Source organism: Erythrolamprus reginae, chromosome 1 (assembly GCF_031021105.1).
Source record: "Erythrolamprus reginae isolate rEryReg1 chromosome 1, rEryReg1.hap1, whole genome shotgun sequence".
Taxonomy (NCBI): Eukaryota; Metazoa; Chordata; class Lepidosauria; order Squamata; family Dipsadidae; genus Erythrolamprus; species Erythrolamprus reginae.
Window position 1 is genome coordinate 310,743,321 of NC_091950.1, and position 18,471 is coordinate 310,761,791.

An 18,471-nucleotide genomic window follows, 5' to 3' on the forward strand; every position below is an offset into this window, starting at 1 on the left:
ATGGGGAAAAAAATGAGGGTAAGGCGATAAATTAAAATGGGACTGATCTCAGAAAAAAATATTTTTTTAAAAAAATCTCAGCAGGAAGCATTTAAAGAGAGGAAGAAAATGATACATTACAGTATTGCGATGATAACCATTGCCTTCATTATTCCAGGGTATGAAAGCGTGAAGTGCATACATTGAGACTTTCTTCAGTGAAATAATTGGGGTCTCATCTCTTTTCACTCTGTCTTGTTCAAATTGTGCAAGATTTCTAAGTGGAGCACATCTCTCTTTCCTGGCAGAGTGTTCACAATGGTTATATTATCTTAAAATGCTTAAGGAGGGATTGGTGCAGTTTTTGTGAAGCAGGGCAATATGACTTTGAAAAGTTTTAACATATTCCAGAAACATTTAGAACATAGTTTTCAAGTTGCACTCTGACAATGTTATTTGGCTTGATGTAGGGTATTTATGTATGTATGTAACTGTTTGTTATTCATAAAGATAAATAGGGCCCAGGAATATCTGGGGAATACAGAGCCTCAAACAGGCATGGAACTTAGAAACTACCATTTTCTCAAAGTGCTATCCTAGTCATAAGGCTTAAAATTTCTTCAAACACAGAAAGGGAATCATATCCTCCTTGCTTGCAAGAGAGGAAGACTGGTGCATCTGATTATGTTTGGGTATACATCTAGTATAAATAGACGTCTGTCTGTCTGTCTGTCTGTCTGTCTGTCTGTCTGTCTGTCTCTATCTATCTATCTATCTATCTATCTATCTATCTATCTATCTGATATAGACATCGATGATACAGATGTAGATATCTTGTTCCAACTGAAGAGACAATAGCTCAGGGTTGAACTCTGAAGTTCTTACTGCTCTCTGAGATGGGATGTTTGTTTCAAGTCATTTCATTACTCAACTAGGCAACACCCTTAGTGTGAATGAGGATCTGGTGTTATTATTTTAGCAATAGCACTTAGACTTATATATCGCTTTGCAGTGTTTTACAGCCCTCTAAACTTTACAGCCCTTTACAACTGTTTAAAGAGTCAGCATATTGCCCCCAGTGATCTAGGTACTTATTTTACTCACCTTGGAAAGATGGAAGGCTGACTCATCCTTTAGCCTGGTGAGATTTGAACTGGTGAACTACAGCCAGCAGTCAGTAGAAGCAGCTTGCAGTAGTGAACTCTAACCACTGCGCCACCAAGGCTCACTTCGTTGGCATTTCATTTTGTTTCCTTCCTAGGTTTTTCATTGTCTCTTTTGAATGGTGTGCAGTTATGCTTTATCTCATTCCCTCTCTAGGAGCCCATGTATAGATAAGCAGGGACAAACACCAGACAACCCATCAGGTAGAAGGCATTATTCGTGGAACATTATTCGAGTCTGCGGAGAGGGGCGGCATACAAATCTAAATAATAAATAAATAAATAAACTACTAAGGAGCAAATCACACCCCATCAAACTGGTACGGCATGTTGCTGCATAGACACAGGGAGCAAACCCCATGCTCGCTCACACAGATTTCTGTCTATGGCAGTAATTTATATTTAGTATCAAATGGCAACATGTCATTAAAATAATGAAGTCAAGGGCTCAAGGATTCAATGAAATATTAAAGAACACAAGGATCATCCTTGCCAGGTGCCACAATGCAGCTCAAGGAGTTGAAAAGCGAACCCACTTGTAAAGACTGTAGCCACAGGTTGAAGATAACATATAGGTAGTCCTTGATTTATGACCACTCATTCAGAGACTGTTTGAAATTATGACAATGCTGAACTTGACCAAAGTTATTTATTTATTTATTTATTTATTCATTTATTCATTCATTCATTCATTCATTCATTTATTTATTTATTTATTCATTCTATTTTTTTATGCCGCCCTTCTTCTTTATTAATCAACATTAATATAAATCGTAAGGATACAAGCAACAAGTTACAGTCATACAGTCATAAATGGGTGGAGATGGGTGATCCTAATGATGAGAAGAGTAACAGTAATGCAGCCTTATTTATTTATTTAGAAACATAGAAACATAGAAGTCTGACGGCAGAAAAAGACCTCATGGTCCATCTAGTCTGCCCTTATACTATTTTCTGTATTTTATCTTAGGATGGATATATGTTTATCCCAGGCATGTTTAAATTCAGTTACTGTGGATTTATCTACCACGTCTGCGGGAAGTTTGTTCCAAGGATCTACTACTCTTTCAGTAAAATAATATTTTCTCATGTTGCTTTTGATCTTTCCCCCAACTAACTGCAGATTGTGTCCCCTTGTCCTTGTGTTCACTTTCTATTAAAAACACTTTCCTCCTGGACCTTATTTAACCCTTTAATATATTTAAATGTTTCGATCATGTCCCCCCTTTTCCTTCTGTCCTCCAGACTATACAGATTGAGTTCATTAAGTCTTTCCTGATAGGTTTTATGCTTAAGACCTTCCACCATTTATTTTATTTATTTATTTATTCATATATTCATTCAATTTTTTTTTTAATGCCGCCCTTCTCCCTAGACTCAACATGTTAGCAATAGTACTTTTTAACAGAGCCAGTGTATTGCCCTCAGAATCTGGGTCCTCATTTTACCCACCTCGGAAGGATGGAACGCTGAGTCAACCTTGAGCCGGAGATGAGATTTGAACTGCTGACCTACAGATCTAGCAGTCAGCTTTAGTTGCCTGCAGTACAGCACTCTACCCACTGTGCCACCTCGGCTCATTATAGTCCCTGCAGCCATGTGAACAAAATCTGAGCATTTGGCAATCCATGTACTTACGATCACCCACATGGATGCTATAATATTTCTCCATCTATCAACACCCCTAATCTTACCCCACTTTGTCCCCACAGAACTTGGGTTTGCTTTCCACTTCACTGGATCTGATACTTCCTACATCCCATCACAGATCCGGTAGATCTAACGGTTGGTCTTATATTGTTTTTGGAGATACAGAAAAATTGGCAATATAGTTAGTTCTCATTTACTGATCACAACTGGGATGAGCAATTCAGACATTAAATGAAGTGGTTGCTAAGTGAAACTGAGATTGTGCTGAGATTGGTCTTAAGCTTTCCTTTGCTTTACAGATCTGGGAAGGTTGTAAATGGAAGGATTGGTTGTAAAGCTTCTTTTTCATCACCATCATAACTGCACTGGCCATGAAATTAGACAGCTACTAAACAAAAGCAATCTTAATAACTTTTTGTGTAAAACACTCCTATACCATTCTTGCCATGTAGAATATTCAGGGAGAAATAGCAAATATGAATGCATTGTATATCTACCTACCTACCTACCTACCTACCTACCTACCCGACCCACCCACCCCACCCACCCACCCACCCACCCACCCATCTATCTATCTATCTATCTATCTATCTATCTATCTATCTATCTATCTATCTATCTATCTATCTAGAATACAATGGATTCCAAAACAGAATGGCTTAGCTTTCTAGAGTGAAAATAATTAAATTGCAGAGTGCCACAAAAGCATAATGGGTTACAGCAACAGGAAGTATGAAAATGGATATTTGGTGGATTGTTTAGTTGAAAAGGGCTGTAGATGAAAAGAAATAGGTATAAAGGAACAATTGCTCTGGAAAATGAGGATAATTGAAAGACATGATACAACGAATTTATAAAGAAAAAGATACTTGCAAAGAATGCAGCTGTCAAGCTATTCTTGCCCACTCATCAAAGACAAGATTCCCACAGTGTTGACTTATACAAGATTTGCTGAAAGAAATAAATCTAAAGACATTTTAGTAAACCTATTACTTTTATCCCTACAGTCCAGCTTACCATTCAGGTGGTTAGGGTGAAAATGTTGAGTCTCTTTATGACTACATCATGAACAGGACCTGAACCGCTTATTTTTTTAAGTTGTAATTTTTATTAAAACTTTTAAATAAGAAAGTAAAATCTAACACAAACTAATAGACAGTAAGGAAAGAAAAGGAAAAGAAAGTACTCAAAAGTGCAAGGAAATAAATAAAAATAAAAATAGAAAAGGAAGATGCAAAAAAGTGGCTTTGGATATTGTTCACAGCAGTTATAAGTACAAATATATTTGACCTCTTTCTCTAAAGTTACATTATATATCCTTTTAATAATAATAATGTCTAATCATCAAAACTATAAGTCACAGGTTTCTTTTTGTTGGTGTTATTTTTATGCAAAAATGTACATAAGAGTTGGCAGTTTTTTCCCCAGGTAACCGAAAAATTAGCATGTGAGTGATGTTTATTTAATCTTCCTTTGGCATTCAACAAATCAAACAGGGCTCAAGCAGAGCAAGAAATGACTACATTAAAATGGAACTTTAAAGATACTTTAATAAATGAAACTGGAAAAATAATCCTTGAAATGAACTAATTACATCTTCAGATAATAGCCATTCACTTCACATTTCTGCCAAAGATGGACAAGCATTGTGATTGGAGCAGGTGGCTGAGTGTATTGGGGCTGTTGAAGCCTTAATCATTCAAGTCCTTCTGGAATTTGGCACTTGAAAGCCAAACCCCATCGTCATCAGTCAACTGTGCTATATCTTTCATTCTAATTCTGTTCCAATTATCTTCCATCTTTCTTCTGACAATGTAGTTATAGTCTTCTACAATCTTTGGTTTAGATCAACCTGTTGTAGACATTTTCAAAAAATTAAGAAAAAGATGTATCAACAAATATGTCATCTATTGCATGTTATATGTTATGAGTCTACGGAGAGGGGTGGCATACAAATCTAATTAATAATAATAATAATAATAATAATAATAATAATAATAATAATAAATACAGCACCATCTTACTTGAGTGATTGTGGGCGGTTTATAGCAGCAAACACCTTCTTTAGGATAAAGTAGAAGAATCAAGGAGTCCATGTATGGTTTATCTCTTAGAGAGTGGATTTCTTGTGTCAACCAAGATAACTTTTAAGTTTCCTTGTAATTTGGGGGAAAAGAAACTTCTAGAAGCCTTTCTTTTTGTGCTTTTTCAAAGCTTTTGCCTGCTTAAATGTGGTCTGGCCATTTGCTTAGACTTGGCAAAGATTCTGGAAAAATACAAGAACTGCAATTTATTTTTCCAAAATGACTAAAAGTTCTGTTTGTGTTCCTGTTTACTGTAGACCAGAATGTGCCACAGGCAGAGTGAAAATTTATTTCAGAAAGAACCTGCAAAACATACAAGCACAGATGTCAGTCCTTTAGACTTGCAGTCTTTAGTTTTGTGATTCAGTTAATGGTTTATAGTTGCTTTTCAGCATGTAACTATAAAATGTCATTTAAATTAGACTTGGGCAGATATCATAATCTGCTCATCAGATGAAAAAAAAATTCTCTGTACATCAGTTAATGCAACAAAGAACAATATTCAGGCTTCAATAAACCTAGGAAAGCATGCCCAAACCGTTTCCAGGTTATTTTCTCTTAATACAGGTGCAGCAAACAGGATAGCTATTACTGTTCACTCTACTTACTTTCTCTGTGACAGCCTTAGAACAAGGCAAAGGTAACTAAAAGGATACAATTGCTTCTCCCAAAGGGAAAAAAAAACTTGCATTATTTGGTTATTATTGCCTTAATTTATTGGTCCAGAAGGGAAAGAAAGGGTATCTGATTAACAGTCAGCAATAATCAGAGAAGACTGCTACTATCATCATAGTTCATAGTTGAATAACTGCTGAAAGTCAAACAACACTGGACCGACAATTTTTAAGTTATGATATTTTTAATGTTTATAATAAAAAGGGTTAATTTTACAGCTGGGCAATTAGCTTTAAATCAGGATACCCAAGGGGCATTTTCTACTCACCTGTGGTAACCAGGCAACCCCTTAATGACAAGCCTGCATTGAGGGCAAACAGGAACACGTTCACAAGAGCTTCAGCAGCATCTGGCTGGTAGCTTTAGGAATGAAATGATGGTAGCGATGTAAGAATGGGTAGCAACCTTCTATCATGTTAAATTGGTCTGCTTCTATAACATGCCTTGTGTACCATCCCTGCCACAGCTGCCTAGTTGTTGGCAATTTTTGAAACCACAGTTCATAAATGACAGCAACCAAATGCATAAGGTTAAACATGCTTAATGTGAAAGAACACCTGGTTATTTATTTTGGTCTTGTGCACACCCTGATTATTTTATTACTTTCTCTACTTAAGAGTATGTTAAACATAAATGGAAGAAAATTTAAAGGACCAGAATTACTGCTTCTTTACAGTTTGTTTACTTAGCATTTATTTTTAGGGATGTATTCAAAGGCCAGTGAAAAGATTAATGATTAGATGTTGTTGCTGTGCATCTTCCTCCGAGCAAAAATTGCCTGCCCATGTCCGTAGCCCTGCCTACAGAAAAATAGACACTGTCTTGTTTAATGAAAGATTTTGCAAAACTTGACATTCTCGAGAAGCAGAAAGAAAAGGCAAAAAATCCTGAATATGGAGAAAATGATTCCTCAGGGATCACAATGGAGAGAGCGCAATAGGTGCTAAAAAATAACAATGATGCAAGTGTTAGAGATAAGTAAGAACAATATTATATTTTTGTTAACCATGTAGCACTCTGTTTAGAACCGGGCAGCCAAACCAACTAAACTCTTTTGTAGGATTATAAGAACTTCAGCAGTTACTAAACTTCCATAAAAGCCTTGTTTTCAGAATATAGGATAACAGAGTGGGAAGGTACCTTGGAAGTCGTGAAGTCTTCTAGTTCAACGTTTCTGTCAAGCAGGAGACCTTATACTATATCTATCTAATCTCTTTTAAAAAACCTCCAGTGATGGAGTTCCCATAACTTCTAAAATCAAGGCTTCCCGTTGATTAACTGTTCTCACTGTCAGGAAATTTCTGCTTAGTTCTAGATTGGATTTTTTCTTTGATAAGTTTCAGATCAGATTATGACTTTATAATAATTTATAACACATAGTGTTATGTCTGACAGTTTAATCAAATCAGACAATCTGATTGGCTGTCGGTAACAGCTGCTGAATGGCCGGAACAATGCTACCAAAAATAAACGGCTGTCTCGGTATTTTCCTGCCACTTTGAAAGGGTATAAATAGAACAACGGATTGCCGGCGCGGGTTGTTGGATGTGTTAGTTGTTCGTTACTGGTTATCGTTACAGCTCTTGTAAAATAAATACAAGTTAAGCTTCAACGGACTCAGCGTAATTACTGACTTAACACATAGGTTTCTATTATATTTATTTCAGTTCAAAACTGCTAGGGGATTCATCCATTTTGTTTTATTTTTATTTTATCAATTTTTATCAATTTATTCAATTTTTTTACAAATGTTATAAAATGCAAACAATCCAGGGATGCTGTTTATTCCATATATATACCAATATCTTAACACTAGCCCCTCTGCATTACATTGAATCATCAAAGCTTTTTAGAGGTGTACCAAATTTATACCAAATAGTATAAATAAGTTATGGTTCTTAAAAATATTGTTCTTATGCTTAAGACATTCTTATGTCCTAGTGGTCAGTTGTGAGAAATTAATGTTTGTCAAGAGAAGTGGCTAGGGCAATACATACATTTTGCCCGTACATTATTAGATAAAAGTGATTGGTAGGTGTATCAGGAGCAATATACAAATAAATTGAATGGAGTGATTAAGGGGATACTTAAAGAAGTACATCCTCTTCTCATTTAGCAACCACAATCCATTCTGAAATGGTTGTTAAATGAAATTATTATCAAGCAAACACATGCAAGAGAGAGGGCTACAGACAGAGACAGACAGGCAGGTAGCAGATATTGTTGCCATAGTTAAGTGCAGAAATTTGGATGTTAAGTGCTTGTAAATGAGTTTTTTTAAAAATTACCATTGCATTACTAAACACGTTAGCTGCTAAATAGAAGTGGCACTAGTTTACTGTTACATGGAAAGTACAGGGGTGAACAAAAAAATGGAAACATCTTGAAAAATCATCAAAATATCTTTTAATATGGTGTTGGTCCACCTTTTGTGGCAAATGCAGCCTCAATTCTCCAAGGTATTGATTCATAAAAATTGTGAATTGTTTCCAAAGGAATTTTAGCCCATTCTTCAGTTAAAGCACCCTCCAGTTCTATTAGAGACGATGGTGGTGGAAATTGACTTCTTACTTGAATCTCTAAAATCGACCAAATATGCTCAATAATGTTGAGGTCTGGTGATTGTGGTGGCCAGATGAGATGTTGAACTTCATTAGAATGTTCCTCATGCCATTCTTTAACAATTCTTGCTCTATGGATTGCTACATTATCATCATGAAAGATGGCATCTCCCTCTGGAAACAGTTATTGAACCATAGGATGAATTTGGTCGGCCAAAATTCCTAAATAGTGATGGCTGTTAATTTTTCCATGAAGGGAAATCATTGGCCTGGAGGATTTCCAAAAAACAGCACCCCATATCATCACTGAACCCCCTCATGTTTGACGGTTGGGAGAAGGCAGTCTGGATGAAATGATTCTTTTGGCTGTCTCCAAGCGTAAACATGGTCGGAGGTCGGAAAAATGGTAAACGATAATTCTTCATAGAAAAACACATTTTGCCACTGCTCAAGGGACCACTTCTGGTGGTTTCTACACCACTCTAAACGCTTTGAAACATTTGTCTTTGACAGCAGAGGTTTTCTAACTGCAGTTCTCCCATGGAATCCAGATTTGTAAAGCTCCCTTCGAACATATGTCAAGTTTTGATTGATTTGAACATGTTCAAACATTGTGATGCCAAAAAGTCAAGTGTTTCCATTTCTTTGTCCACTCCTGTAGCACTATGTTATGTAAAGGCAGAATTAATCAGCCATGAACAGGAAGAGCAAAACAGGTTGCAATGCAATGAGTTGATGAGATTCTCAAAAGACATGTGTGAGAGGTTTAAACGGACAAATGACAATTCATGAAGTAGTCCGGATATGATGTAAGTAAGGATGCTCTGCAAAGACAGAGAAATATGGAGAGAAACATAGAAACATAGAAGTCTGACGGCAGAAAAAGACCCCATGGTCCATCTAGTCTGCCCTTATACTATTTTCTGTATTTTATCTTAGGATGGATATATGTTTATCCCAGGCATGTTTAAATTCAGTTACTGTGGATTTATCTACCACGTCTGCTGGAAGTTTGTTCCAAGGATCTACTACTCTTTCAGTAAAATAATATTTTCTCATGTTGCTTTTGATCTTTCCCCCAACTAACCTCAGATTGTGTCCTCTTGTTCTTGTGTTCACTTTCCTATTAAAAACACTTCCCTCCTGGACCTTATTTAACCCTTTAATATATTTAAATGTTTCGATCATGTCCCCCCTTTTCCTTCTGTCCTCCAGACTATACAGATTGAGTTCATTAAGTCTTTCCTGATACGTTTTATACTTAAGACCTTCCACCATTCTTGTAGCCCGTCTTTGGACCCGTTCAATTTTGTCAATATCTTTTTGTAGGTGAGGTCTCCAGAACTGAACACAGTATTCCAAATGTGGTCTCACCAGCATTCTATATAGCGGGATCATAATCTCCCTCTTCCTGCTTGTTATACCTCTAGCTATGCAGCCAAGCATCCTACTTGCTTTCCCTACTGCCTGACTGCACTGTTCACCCATTTTGAGACTGTCAGAAATCACTACGCCTAAATCCTTTTCTTTTGAAGTATTTGCTAACACAGAACTGCCAATACAATAGTCAGATTGAGGATTCCTTTTCCCCAAGTGCATTATTTTACATTTGGAAACATTAAACTGCAGTTTCCATTGCTTTGACCATTTATCTAGTAAAGCTAAATCATTTACCATATTGCCGACGCCTCCAGGAATATCAACCCTATTGCACACTTTAGAGTCATCGGCAAATAGGCAAACCTTCCCTACCAGACCTTCCCCTATGTCACTCACAAACATATTAAAAAGAATAGGACCCAGAACAGACCCTTGTGGCACACCGCTTGTAACCTGACTCTGCTCAGAATACTCGCCATTCACAACAACCCTCTGGTGTCTATGCTTCAGCCAGCTGCAAATCCATTGAACTATCCAGGGATTAAGTCCAATCTTCACTAATTTGTCTATCAGCTCTTTATGTGGAACCGTATCAAAGGCTTTGCTGAAGTCCAGGTAGGCAATATCCACGGCACTATAATAAATGGTGTTCATAATAAATGGTGTTCATGTAAAGCAGATTTCCCTTTCTTTTTCTTATCTCATGTATTTAATTTCCCTGGCCTATTCTTTGAGCTTTGCATATCATTGCTTACTCCAAAAATAAATAAGCAGGAGTGGTCCATGACACAAACTGGTATTGCCATCTCTGTAAACAAGATGAAAATTTTTATTTGACAACTGTTGCAAAATAGCAGTGCAGCTGGACATACTAATTTTTTTATCTGTTTTTAAAAACTTTATTGTGGCAAGTGTTTCATAAGAAAATATTAAGCTCCATATTTGGTGTGCTATTCTTCTCCCCACAAGAACAGATGTTTAGACCGAAGATATGACTCTTAACAAGGCAGTGGATTTCATGCCAAACTATTTCCAGATGAGCTCAATTTAAATTCATCCTTGCATGCCATTAAATTTTGATAAAGAGATGAATAATATTCAGGAGGTTGATTGGGGCACATGCTATGTTGCCATATTACAGTAGAGTCTCACCGTCCCTCCTGCCCTGCTGACAAATTTTCCTGAAACTGTAGAGATCATAAAAATGAATAACACAAATAGATATGATTTATACATGGCAATCATTAACCTTTGGCTGGTGGAAAATGCATCAGTCAGCTGAAAGATTTAAAGCATTAAATGTTCCATAATAATCAAGCAAGGGCCTGTAGTTACAAGGCTTATTTTAAAAACTGCTGTATTATTTCAGTTGTTGTTTTTGTAAAGGGTACAGAATAAAGTTTGGCTCTGTCCTGTTAATATAGTTATGGTTACTAGTTTTAAGCTTCCCAAATCCAAACAACCACTAGATTGAAGTGAAGACACGGGGGAAAAATACCTTTCTTTCTGGCCATGCTCTAGGTCCTTTTCACTGAATAGTAAAATAAAGCTTCATTTGGCACTCTTTTATTACTTATTTATTTATTAAATTTATATGCAGCCCTTTTGCAGTTTGGGACAACTCTTCTTTCTACATTAGATATACATAATTGTTACATATTAGAGAACTTGTGGGTGGAAGGTTTATATAAACCTATATATAATAGTTCTGCTCATATAGTGTCCCAAAAAAGACAAGAATAGCATAGTATGTATCTATAAAAGAGATCAATCTAGACCACACATGCCAATTAATTTATTCATAGCATGAAGTTTGAAAAGGCTGTTGCAAAAGCTTCTAAAAACAGGTACTATATCAGACTTGTGGTAGGCAAATAGCTGCCCATTGATAATTCAACTACATGTTTCAAGGCTTAACAGTGGCATCATTAAAACAGTTACACAGCAAAATCTTTTTCAAAATACTTGCTTTTCCTCAAGCTACTTGTCCTTACATAAAATACCATAAGTTTACACTTTCAGATTATTCTTAATACAAACTTCTGAACTGATAACAATTCTGAAGCTGCTAATTTCACAGTGGGCAACATTTTAAATTCTCCCATATTCAAATATTGCTACAGAACCATGAAGTATATGCACATGCAGAAGTGGCGTGAAGAGATAGGGGGGGGGGGGTTTGAGTTTTTTTATAATGCAATGTTTTTCAAATGTTAAGAATAGTGAATTTTATCTCCCAGAATTCCAGAGCCGGCATTCCTGCAAAATTCTGGGTGTTGAAGTCCACGTATCTTAAAAGTTGCTAATGTCGAGAAAACACTGTTCTAATGTGTTAATTGGCTTCGATTAAATCAATCCTGCAACTGTAAAGTGGTAATACAACAAAAAGTTACATTCTACCTCTGCATTTCTTGATACGGTTTTCCAATCTTTTACTTCTAGTATATTTATTTTTCTTTGGAAAATACAGTATAATATTGAATAATACTAAAATACTAAAGCTACTAGGATAACTCTGAGGATGCTTTAAAAAAAATTATATATAATTTAACGCATAGATGGGGAGTGCAGCAGGGTTTATGTATAATCCTTTCAATATCCAGTTCAATATGCTTTACTTTGGAACTCTTGATGGAGAAAGGAGGTTTAAGGATCTATTTTTCTGCCTTTTGAGAAGAGTTTCACTTATTTGCAGGGAGGGAAGATTAAAGAGATGTGAAAGTGCATGCCTGCTTCAGTGCTTCTCACTTAGAACTCTTCAAGAGCAAAAAGCTGTAGAGGAATGTATTCAAAGCAGCCAGCAGGAAAGCTTTACTCCTGCCTGGTTACATTTCCAGAAACAGGACTCGCCTATTCAGACAGCCCAGGCAATGTAGTTTACATCTATTGTATCAGCAAAAGCATGTCTAATTTGGCAGCAACATGTTTTTTATGAGCTCTGCTTGCCAATATCAATTCGCAACTTTGAAATCAGTCAAAATCACCACTGTAAACAGAACTTACATTATTGAAAATATTGTCTCAGAAAATTGCTTTGAAAATGAAAAAAGAAACAGAACACCGTATTGCTCCTTGCGGAAATACAGAATTTTTTTTTAGGGATTGTTTACTTGATGCATATTACAGTCTTCGACATTTGAAAATGAATCTGTGACCTGATGGTGTGCAAGGTAAGAGACAATTGGTATCTCACAATATTGTTTCAATGTTTCTTCGCTGAACAGAAATAAATTTGGCTTGAGGCTTTTCCTAGTGGTTTGTGAAAACCAGGAGAAATGAGTGTTCAACAGAACTTGCTTACAAATAAAATTAGTTGTGCAGTTTTCTCCTATGAATATTTTATTTAAAAAAAATCCAACTCACTTCAACTTGCATGCAGTCTTAATTTTTAACATTATTATACTTAGTTCCATTTTAAACCATGATTTCAAATCTGCTGAATTATTTCTGACTGTATGCCTTGAAGCTTGTAGGGGGGAAAAGGGTTGATTCTATAAGTTGATTCTATACTCTTATGTGAGAGGAAGTTTAAATGATCAATTTAAAGGTTAGGTTAGATACATACAACCTGATGCCCCAGCATTACATAAAATAGTCAAAAAAGTTTGAGTACTATCCTAGATATCTTGGGGGGCTGGTACCTTTTGAATATTAGCTTTCAATTTGTTGTATTTAATAGGAAAGAGGGTAAATTGTTTAGTCTAGTGACAGGGATCCCCAAACTTGGCAACTTTAAGACTTATGGACTTCAACTCCCAGAATCTATGTTGGCTGGAGAATTCTGGGAATTGAAGTCCATACATCTTAAAGTTACCAAGTTTGAAAAAATCTGGTCTAGTGGTTAAGGCAGCCAGAAAGTGAGAGGCTGTGAGTTCTAGTCCACCTTGGCCATGAAAGCCAGCTGGGTGATCTTGAGCCAGTCATTTGTGTGTGTGTGTGTGTGTTTATGTATATGCATATGTATGTATATATATGTATGTATAAATTATACACGTGCACACACACAAACCTGACTAGAAAGTATTTTTAATGATATTTAATGTAAGTGAAATTAAATTAAATTTAGTTTATTTTCCAGGTCCCATCATCTACCAAAAGAGGTCCCCAGCACAACTCAAAAGAATTTAGTTTAGAAATAGATTATGTATTTGTTCATTTGTTTGTTTGTTTCAGTTGGAACGGACTTGTGGGTCATCTAATCCAACCCCCCGCTCAAGCAGGAGTCTCTACACCATTTTATTTTATTTTATTATTTTATTTTATTTTTTATTTTATTTTATTATTTTATTTTATTATTTTATTTTATTTATTTTTTATTTTATTTTATTTATTTTATTTTATTTTTTTATTTTATTTTTTTATTTTATTTTTTTATTTTATTTTTTTTATTTATTTTATTTATTTTATTTTATTTTATTTTATTTTATTTTATTTTATTTTATTTTATTTTATTTTATTTTATTTTATTTTATTTTATTTTATTTTATTTTATTTTATTTTATTTTATTTTATTTTATTTTATTTTATTTTATTTTATTTTATTTTATTTTATTTTATTTTATTTTATTTTATTTTATTTTATTTTTTTTTATTTTATTTATTTTATTTTATTTTATTTTATTTTATTTTATTTTATTTTATTTTATTTTATTTTATTTTATTTTATTTTATTTTTTTTATTTTTTTTTATTTTATTTTATTTTTTTTATTTTATTTTTTTTATTTTTTTATTATTTTATTTTATTTTATTTTATTTTTATTTTTTTATTTTATTTTATTTTATTTTATTTTATTTTATTTTATTTTATTTTATTTTATTTTATTTTATTTTATTTTATTTTATTTTATTTTATTTTATTTTATTTTATTTTATTTTATTTTATTTTATTTTATTTTATTTTATTTTATTTTATTTTATTTTATTTTATTTTATTTTATTTTATTTTATTTTATTTTATTTTATTTTATTTTATTTTATTTTATTTTATTTTATTTTATTTTATTTTATTTTATTTTATTTTATTTTATTTTATTTTATTTTATTTTATTTTATTTTATTTTATTTTATTTTATTTTATTTTATTTTATTTTATTTTATTTTATTTTATTTTATTTTATTTTATTTTATTTTATTTTATTTTATTTTATTATTATTTTATTTTATTTTATTTTATTTTATTTATTTATTTTTCTATTTTTATGCCGCCCTTCTCCTTAGACTCAGGGCGGCTTACAACTTGTTAGCAATTGCACTTTTTAACAGAGCCAGCATATTGCCCCCCATCCAGGTCCTCATTTTACCCACCTCGGAAGGATGGAAGGCTGAGTCAATCTTGAGCGGCTGATGAGATTTGAACTGCTGACCTACAGATCTACAGTCAGCTTCAGTGGCCTGCAGTACAGCAGCCTACCTGCTGCGCCAGGTCATTTTGGAGAAATGGCAGTCCAGTCTCCCTTTGAAAATCTCAAGTGTTGGAGCTCTCACAACCTCCGCGGGCAAGCTGTTCCACTGGTTGATCACTCTCATCATCAGAAGGTTCCTCCTTATTTCTAGGTTGAATCTCTTTTTGGTTAGTTTCCATCCATTATTCCTTGTCTAGCCTTCTGGTGCTTTGGAAAACAGCCTGACTCTCTCCTCTCTGTGGAAGCCCCTCAAGTATTGGAATACTGTTATCATGTCACCCCTGGTCCTTCTCTTCACCAGAGGTGCCATGCAACCGCTTTTCATATGTTTTAGTTTCCAGTCCTCTTATAATTTGTATTGCAAAAATAATCTGTAGCTCTGCAAGGGCTTCTATGTAGCCTGGGACTAAACGTTCTGTTCCCTTGCCACATCCACACTCATGACAATATCCATATAGTCTATATGATTATGCATTCCCTGATACTGGGTTTGGCATTCATTTGTAGCCTTCAAAGTTGAAATAATTTCTGCTTATGGAATAAAACAGAATTCTTACAGAGGGATTTATTAAAGCAAGATTTTATCCTGGATTTTCCTTGATGCTGTAATCTTTTGAGCCTTCTTGATCTGCTGAAAATGTATCTGTCAAACTGAAGTTTTCAAACTCGAGTAAAACCTTTCAATGGCTACACATAATACATCTTGGAGGACTTAAGGACCACATGAGTAGTGGGGGAGCAGGATTGCTGTTTTTTCTTAGCTTTTCCTGGAGAGTGTTTTAAGCCTTAAGCCTATATCAAAGCTTACACTACACATTTTGAATGCTTCACATCTCAGATAGCAAAGAGACCCTTGGGAAAGTATAGGTAGACTTCATTTAGCAACTGTTGAAAGTTACAATGGCACTGAAAAAAGTGACTTGCCTTATTTTTTGGAGTATAAGACACATACCTTTTTCTTTCCTAAAAGAGGCTGATAATATGGGTGTGTCTTATTTCTGAATGTAGCTCCCCCCCAGCCATAAGTAGCTGCTAGTGATCTTCCCAGCTCTTACCTTGCAGGCTCTTTCTTTGCTACTCTCTGCAAAGAATGTTTTCCAAGCCCTAAGTCTTTCCAGGGTTTTTTTTCATTGCTCTAACTTGCTCTGAATAAGTTTCTTTCCAGCCCTAACCAGGTGCTAACAATGTTCCCAGCTCTTACTTGCTTGCAAGAGCTTTCATTGTTACTTTCTGCGAAGAATGTTTTCCAAGCCCTGTCTTTGTAGGGTTTTTTTCATTCTCTACTTGTTCTAAATGTTTCTTTCCAGCCCTAACTAGGTGCTAACAATGTTCCCAGCTCTTATTGGCTTGTAAGCTCTTTCACTGTTACTGTCTGTGAATAATGTTTTCCAAGCCCCTAAGTCTTTGCAGGGGTTTTCCCATTGCTGTACTTGCTCTGAATGTTTATTTCCAGGTGCTAATGATGTTCCCAGCTCTTACTGGCTTGCAAGCTCTTTCATTGTTACTCTCTCCGAGTAAAGTATTTTTAAAGCCCTAACCAGGGGATAAAATAATGTGCTGAAGCTAACCAGACTAAGGACACTAGCCAGATGAATACCTGGTAAGCAAACACTTTCCCCTATTTTCTTGCCCCAAAACTAGGGTGCGTTTTATACTCCGGTGCATCTTATACTCCAAAAAATATGGTATCCCCATTTTTGCACTTAATAACCCCTGCAGTATCCCCATGGCCACGTGATCAAAATTGGGATACTTGGCAACTGGCATGTATTTATTACAGTTGCAGTGACCTGGGGTCATGTGATCCCCTTTTGCAACCTTGCAACAAAGTCAGTGGGAAAGTCAGATTCACTTAAGAACCATGTTACTAATTTAAGAATTGCAGTGATTTGCTAAATAACAGTGTCATGAAAAATCATAAAATGGGCAAAATTCACTTAACAAAGGTCACACTCAGCAACATAAATTTTAGTCTCCATCATGGTTGTAAGTTGAGGACTACCTGTATATGGGAAATCACAATGATGCCCCTGATTCTCATAGCCATCTTCTAATTAAGTTGATTGTAAAAAAGATTAGAGACAAAGAAAAAGACTTTCACAGAGCATATGACTCAGAGTGTAAATTTTGCTGAAATAAATTGATAGGGATTAATACAGAGAAAAACATCAGTTAGTAGTCTTGATGGTAATAGGTTATGTCTTTTAGCAATGCTTGCTTAGAAATATTACTACAGTAGAAGTCCGTATTTCTAGTAGCATCCACTGGTCACCTATGTGGAAATAGGATGCTGTTTAAAAATTTGATTTCATGACAGATAATGAACAATCCAATGTAATAATGCACAATTTGATTAATGTGCTTTTGCTGTTTAAATTCATGGATTATTTATTTTAAAAGGGCAAGTATTGGTATATTTGCAATCTTGAGTAACCACTCAAATCTCAATTCACCCATACTCTGTATTCTTAAAAAAAAATCATTAGCTTTCAACATAAGCCACATGGTAAAATCAATCTGAGAATAATAAAAGCAAAAATAGGAATTGTGTGTGACATGTTCAATCCTTAGAAAAAGAAATATAAATATGTAATTTATATGTAATTATGGCAATCTTGTAGGTTTCCGTTTACATTTCTACATTTTTCCATTCTACCTTTTTGCTTCCCTGAACATCTATATAATAGTCGGAACCATACAATTTTTTTTCCAATTTACAAATGTCTCATATTATAAACCCATAATTTGGCAGTCGTCACATGCAGAATGAAAGTTGCTATTGTTCACAACATCTGTAAGATATTACGTTGGGAAGGCTGAAATCTCTCTTTCTATCTAGCATACAGAATATATGCATTAGGGTATTAACTTTATATATGTCTCCTCCATTCAAATGTTGAGCCGGTGATGACACATTTATTATACAGTAGATGATAGATGCATGGGATTAACAATTGAAGGTTGAAGGAAGATACTAAAAAAGAGGTGAAGCAATGAAACAGTGAAAATGATGAGTTTTAATTATACACACTAATCATTCAATGGGATTTAGTGAATAATAGTAGAATTAGAAGATTAGAATTAAAAGAATTAGAAGAAGAATAGTTAATGATTGCTGAGGTACACAGCATCATTTGATTTTGATAACCACACATAACACATTGTTTCCTTGGGCTAGATCTGACTTTAACCTACCACCAGAAAATATTTTTATTACTCTAAAAGTATGTTTATCCAAGGCAAAGGATTTGTTTGCCTTTGTAAATGTGTTGTTTATTTTTATACATTTTATTAGAAGTTTTTAAAAGAAGATTTAAAAATAACCAAAACTAATGCAAAGTAAGGAAATAAAACGGAAAGGGAGAAAAAGTGCAAAAAAAGACAAGATAAAAAGTAGAAAAGTTTTCTGATTTCCTTTGTAGCAAATGTACTATAAGTATGATTTAAAAAAATATTTCTTACTCTGGGATTACAAAAAAACTCTCCCTTTCTCTATTATTTATGTCTTTTAATCATCAAACCACAAAACAAAAGCTCACTTTTTTTCCTCTTGCATGCAAAAGTCCTTAAGGTGTT

The 18,471-nt window shown here is 34.4% G+C and overlaps 1 protein-coding gene across 3 annotated transcripts in view; it reads left to right on the plus strand.

The window, feature by feature from the left end:
• The window catches only part of TMEM200A (transmembrane protein 200A), an 85,640-nt gene that overhangs the window by 58,644 nt on the left and 8,525 nt on the right, over positions 1-18,471 (plus strand). The gene's annotated exons all lie outside the window — the stretch shown is intronic.